This window comes from Geospiza fortis, unplaced genomic scaffold (assembly GCF_000277835.1).
Source record: "Geospiza fortis unplaced genomic scaffold, GeoFor_1.0 scaffold120, whole genome shotgun sequence".
Classification (NCBI taxonomy): Eukaryota; Metazoa; Chordata; class Aves; order Passeriformes; family Thraupidae; genus Geospiza; species Geospiza fortis.
In genome coordinates this window covers 1,086,031-1,092,927 of record NW_005054364.1, presented here as the reverse complement: position 1 = coordinate 1,092,927, position 6,897 = coordinate 1,086,031, and the positions used below count along the sequence as shown (strand labels likewise).

Here is a 6,897-nt window from a genome sequence, read left to right as displayed (position 1 = left end):
AATGCTAAATTTGATGGTAGTCAATACTGAAAAGCAAAGATATCTAAAAGACAACTGTTCAAAAAGCAGATTTCAAGCAAGCTAGCTTTTAATTCTTTTTCCCCATTGCTTATCACATTATGCAGACCCATGATTCACAGCAGAGACAATTTATCTAACATTGAGTCACTTGGAAAATTGACCATTCAAACAAATTTTGTAATAAAGAACGTAAGTCTGTCATAAAAGAAATAAAAATCTGTCCTAGAAGCAGTCAGAAAAGTTTAGGCCTCCAAAAGAAATTAGTTTATTGATGATATTCATTTGTTTCTTAGCTAGCTGACAAACTCCCAAAGATGTTCACTATAGAACAGTATTTTCCTATGTGAGCTATATACCAGAGCCAAAAATGGATTATTTCAGAAGACAAAAGCCAGTACAGACAGCAGGAGGAAAGGGATAAATCACGATTAACATTTTTTTCTGAGCATTGCTTGGTCCTTAGCTGAACTCCAGCAAAACAAATCTTCATGCAGAGAACAACACAGAAAGTATAAGTTTATTTTATCTATAGCTATATCTATGTCTATGTGGTGTTTAAGACTGGATTTGGCAATTAGTGCCATGCTCTAGTTGACAAGGTAGTCCTGGGTCATAGGTTAGACTTGATGACATCAAAGGACTTCTGAAACCTAGTTGATTTTGTGATTGTCAGGTGACTATAACACTACAATTACATCAACTAAATGTTGGTGTAATTAAGAAGTGGTTTAGTTATGCTGACACAAATATAAGTGAGAAAAAACAAAGAGAAACCACCAGCACATCTATGTCATAAGACTGGATGCTAAGGTCAGACTCTTCCAGATCCAGAGATATTTTTTGTGACTTGTGTAGTTACTTACATACAGAAAAACAAGTATTAATGTTCTGTTGCTAACTGTGTAGCTCAGATTTTCTTGTGAATAATCTCATGGTGAAAGTTGAAACATGAATAATAGCCGCACTCTCCCATCCTGCAACAAATAGACTCATTTTATCACATTATTTCTTTTCTCACTTTCAGCATATAACTGTAGTGGGAGGTTATAATGGTAGCCAAATAGCTCCCATTTCTACCAGCATTTATGCTTGTTTATGACTTATTTGGGAAAGGCAATGCTCTGGCTCAAGTGCTCAAAGCAGCAATCTATCAGTTGCACTACACCCATCTGTGTAAGGCAAACCTGTGTTTCATGTGCAGGAGAGGGTGAAACACTCATAGCATCTGGCAGGAGACACTGACCCTGGGAAAAGCTGATAGTGCATCTTCTGTACATTTACTACACATCTTTGCCTTAATTCCAGAGCTCTGTACTTACACGGCTCTGCATATAACTCTCAAGTATCTGTAGATAAAACCAAGTCTAGGATATTTAAACTCTCAATCTCTGCTGCTTTTAAGTATACCTTATCTGTCAAAAGAGGTCGGTCAAGTTTTCCTATATTGAGATTTTGGGTTTTTTTAATCTGGCATGTTGCCACTGTTCTGTGCAAGCAAAGTAGCCCCACTGTCTGAGGAACATGAAGTTTTCCGACTTGCTTGTTCCGTGTGCCAACTCTGGTATAGACAAGCTCCTTGTGAGGCATTGGTTTCAAGGGGCATCTAGCTGAACTCTAATATGCCATTATCATGCATTTTTCAGACAAACCTCCATTTATATTAAGTCAACAATTTGATTCCATATAGAATCATAGAATAGTTTGGATTGGAAGGGATCTTAAAGATCATAGAGTTCCCAAGTTTCCTTTCATGCTGAGGAACACTTTCACCGCTTAGTGCTCCATCCAATCTAGCCTTACACACTTCCAGGGATGGGGCATTTGCAACTTCTCTGGGCAACCATTCCCGTTCTGTTCCATTTCCTCACCACCTTCACAGTAAATAATTTTTCCTTAATATGCAATAAAAACATCCTTTCTTTCAGTTTAGAGACATTTCCCCTCTGTTCTGCCATTATGTACTCTTGTAAAAAGTCCCTCTCTGCCTTTCTTGTAGGCTCCCTTCAGGTACTGGAAGGTTGCCATAGGGTCTCCCCAAAACCTTTTTTTCAAGTTTAATTTCCAGCTTGGCTTAAACCATGGCAGTATTCTGAGCAGAGCAGGAGAGCTAACCAGGTCTGCATTTTCAAGATGAAGCCAGTAAGAACTAAAATCAAAATAAAAAAAACTAAAATAAATTTCTTAAGTATTTACTTAATGTACCAATGCTGTTTGAGAAACTGTCAAATTAAACTCTCAAAGTAATTGAAAGCTCAGAATTTGGCTACTCTGGGGATAAACATCCAGAGCAGCACTGGTACTCTAAGGATATGGGAAAAGTGTATTTGTATATATGGATTCAGTCTGGCTCGCTGTGAGGCTGCCCCCTCTCTGCCACCAGCACAACCACCTTTCTGCCAAACCCAGCTGTCCATTAGCATCAGAAACAATTAATGAAATAAGCTGGTTTTTTCTGAAAAAAGCTAGCTGCTCAGTAAAGCCAGGGTGATCTGCTGTCCCTATCCCTGTTCCCTGAGGAAGCTGCCCATTTGCCTTATGTCTCCTGCTGGGCTTGGAACTATTGCCTCTACAAATGATCGCTGTAAGAAAAAAAATTATAAAGTTGGAGAGCACAGTCTTATTTTATTTCCTCCTCTCCATCTACACATGTATGAAATAAGCCAATTAGGTATTCTGAACACTTTAATTAACAAATTAGTTATGAACTGGAAAAAACGGTCATGCTTTCTGTATTCATCGGGCTATGGTAAATTAACATAAGCTAATGATGCCTTTTTTAATGCAATTACTTGAGCTTCACTCTCTACAGACTTTGTTTCTTGGATTGGGTTTGGAATGAAAAGGCTGATGTCTTTCCTTTCTATACTTATTGTTTCAATACATGAGTCTGTCCTGGGTATACACTGGCACTTTTCTTTCCTCTTTGTGATGCTTCTTTTTCCTGCACCTTCACAGAATTCACTATTCTCTTGCAATGAATGTTTTAATGTTTTTTCAGACCTAGTACAAATATTTTTGTCTTTTTTAAGAACTATTTCTACATCTAATAGGTATTTGTGAAAAATATTCCATTTGGCCAGATTGTTAAAGCACAGAAAACAACTTCTGACATCAAGCTGCAATCACATTTGCCTTCAAAAGGGGGATATAAGTGTTTGTGGAGCTCAGGTGGGTTGAGGGTTACATTACAAATCAAACTGGGGCACATAACTATTTAGTTTGAAGGTGAAGAATAAACAAAACTGATTATATGGTAGGATGTGAAGCAGATAAAGACAGAGAAAATTTTATATCCTTTTTGATGCAAATGAGCTGAACCCAATTCTTTATCAATTTTAAAAGGAAAAAAAAACAACAAACAAACAAACCCAGAGATGGAAGTTAATGCTACACAAAAAAATTATTATGAGTAATACCAAAAGGACGTGCTACTAATCAAACGAAAAGGTTTTCATTTACTCTCACAGGTAACAGTGCTCCTAAAGGAGTTATGTCTTGAAATGAATTTTAAAAAAATTAAAAACACAAACAGAAACAAAACCTAAAAACACTCAAACCACACAGAGAACTCCTCCAATAAAAAAAAAAAAATCAGTTGCTTGTATTCTCTCTAAAGCTTTCCAGAAATATTGTTTATACTGTGTGCAACACAAATAATGCCATGTCACAGACAAACATGGTTTTTGGGGTCTATTTACAAGTGAACTAATAGAGTTAGTTATCCTTTTCAATCATAAGTAACTTTCCATATTTTTAAATGGATAAGAAATTATTTAATAAATAAGGGGTATCAATTTGTCCTGATTTCTAAAAACTTTGCTTGATCTACAATGTTCCTGAGATACTGAAGTGGACTGTAAAACTTGTGCTTCTCTAAAGAACATATTTACAGAAAGAGAACTGCAGTTCATTTACTTTTTAAAAAGCAACCATATTTTAGTGATTTAGCTCAGCAAGAGCTCTCTTACAGACATACAAAAGCTAAGTGGATAATACCACTCATGATTTTACCAGTTCTCTTATGCTACTCTCTTCATTACTCCCAGGATCTTGTCTACTTACAAAAGACAATATATGCTTTAACCTGGATAGTGACAACTTCCAAACCACTGGCAACTCCATAACCTTTTCCTAAGAGGGTTTTAGTCAAAATACAATGAGTTGTGTTGTGTACAGCTATTCTTAGACAGCCCAAAGTTGTTGTCAGCACAAGGAGATTACAGTATTCAAGGTGTTGATCTACAGTGTGCATGCTAACTGTTCATCTGGACAAATGTTAGCTCAGAGGGAGCACCTCCTTACTTTAAGATTCATACCCAAACTAAATTCTTGGCAAGTCCTGTGAAGGTACAAAAGCCCAGACTGCTCACACAATCCAGGCTGATGCTAACTGCCCCTTCCACATTCACTATGCCAAAAGGAAAACTACATAAAATCCTTCTCATATTCCATTATACAATAGTAATAAGGAATTGGAGAAGTTGTGATATTCATTATAGTATTGGAGACTTTAAAAGTAAGGTAAGGTAAAAAGAGCCTAGAGTAGGTGTTCCTAGAATCCTTCAAAGGCAAGGATCTAAGAAGCATTTTAAAATTTATTTTAGTAGAACCATTGCCATAGATCTGATTGACTTAGTGGAAACAATCTGGGGAGTAAAACAGCCGTATCCCATTATAGATAAATTCTTGCATCTTCCATGCAGAAGGCAGAATTTAAGACTCCATTGAGGAAAAAAACCAAAAAAACAACCCTGTCACAATTACCCCTATGCCAACACTTAAAATTTCTGATGCTTGTTTTATTGCCACATTAATAACTGTGGTAACAGGCCAAGGTCAGCACACTGATTAAAAGGTAACCTGAAAGCTTAGATACAAGTTACACAGTGGTGCTAGAAAGACTGCTTTTTGAACATCAACTGCTCTACAGATACTTCCTTTCATTTTATGTTATCAATTTCATTGGTAGCATCAGATTCCCTGCTAATAATGGACTTAAAACAGAACACCTGGGTACCAAATTTCCTCTTTTTTATTCCACTGTGCAAAAGATAATTTCCACATATCCAGAAATTCATTATGACCTTCATACTTTCACTGTCTGCTGGGATTACTTCTGAAGTTCTGAGACTCCACTCAGTTTCAAGCAGCTTCCAATTATATTATATAACATTACATTATGTTGAAATAATGTAGAGTTTCTTCCCTGAATTAAAATGGCATGAGATAGATGATAGGCAGCATTAATTCTTGTACTAGAGAGAAGAATAGGGTCCAATAGCTTGGGAACCATTAAAAGGAAGACTGATAATAAATACATTATATCAAACATGTGTTCAGAATCCTTCTCATGATGTGATGCAGTCCATTGATCCTATTGATGGCAGGCCATAAGATGTTAGACCTTTTCACCTTGACATCACATATGAAAAAGTTACTGAGGATGGACATTAAAAAGCTGTAGAATGAACTTACTGAAAGCTCTCCTTTTCTCTGCTGCTACTTTAGCTACTAAGGTGGCAGCAATTCAGACCTTTGTGGGAGAAGAGGTATGACAAAAATGGAAGGACCTGTAATCTTTTTAGATCGTCTACTAACTAGATTCCAGTTAAAATTTGATCTGTCAATGACTTAATGGCATTTATTTACGTGCTAATTGGGTTGACTCCAGTACCAGTCATTTTAGAAAGTAGAATTAATTTTTTTCAAAGATAACACATCCCCATATTCTTCAAATTGCACACTGAATCCTTTAACATACTTGGAATTGTTTGGTTTACACAGGAGCAGAATCTGAGCTAATAATTGACAGAAAACTCAAAATTATTTTTCTTAAGAAATCCATCCAAAGCAAAAAGTTTTAGGATTTTATAGCATTAAAATATTTCCCAATGTTTGCATATATATATAGATTAAATTGATAGTGACAGACACAAAAAAAGAGAAAAGCCATTCTGCTTCTCTGTGGTGCTTTTTCCCCTCACATAAGTTACAGACATTTCAAAAATAATCTGTACCTTTGTTATACTAGCACTGAACAGCACAGCAGATTACTTTAAAATTCAAATGAAAAATATGCCAACACTATGATACAATAGAGCACTAAGACTTAGTTGTTTAAAATTAAATATTATCTTACTACCAAAAGGAGAATTTTATAGAAACTGACTACATCCAGCTTTGTCTGAACAGTTGCTAATTCAGTACTGTTTAAATTTTTAAGTACAAGTCTTTGCTTATAAGCCTTTAACATAATTCAGGAGCCACCACACTACCTTTGCCAAACCTACATTCACTATGAAATTCATTGCATCCTTCTCACTCCACAGAAATTTTTTCACAGCTGAATTTCAAAGGATCTTCATCCCCTTGTCTTTGCAGGCCTGATGGGAATAGCAGCACACTTGCTTTATCCAGCATTAACTCTAGTTAAATCAGTTGATAAGTAGTAGTATATCTAGTAGTAGTAGAATTACTCTCAAAGAAAAGCAACAAATTCGTCTACATTTTCCCTACTTCTTTCCATGATTATAAAATGAAAATATTTTTGTTGCTTTTATCAGCTGCTATGATTGAAAGTGCCCAGAAAGGCAGAAGAAGGAGGGGGCCCCATGAGACGGACTATGGGGGTCCTTGAATAAGAGAACTGGTATAAAATGCAGACTTGCATTGTTCCCCTGGGCTCTTTGTGATAAAGGAAATACAGATTCACAGTTGTACTGATTATATAAATCAAAGATTCTTGCTCACTGACATGCAAATTCTGGAAACATGGAAAATTTAATATGCATAGGGTCAAAGACTGACAGACCTTTAGGTAACCACTAAATATTTGTTTCTACAATCAGCATTTTTCCCTATAATGAAAAAAAACCT

The 6,897-nt window shown here is 36.0% G+C and overlaps 1 protein-coding gene across 1 annotated transcript in view; it reads right to left on the bottom strand.

Moving 5' to 3' along the window:
• Window positions 1–6,897, bottom strand: part of CNTNAP2 (contactin associated protein like 2) — a 1,021,786-nt gene that overhangs the window by 696,085 nt on the left and 318,804 nt on the right. The window lies entirely within an intron of this gene.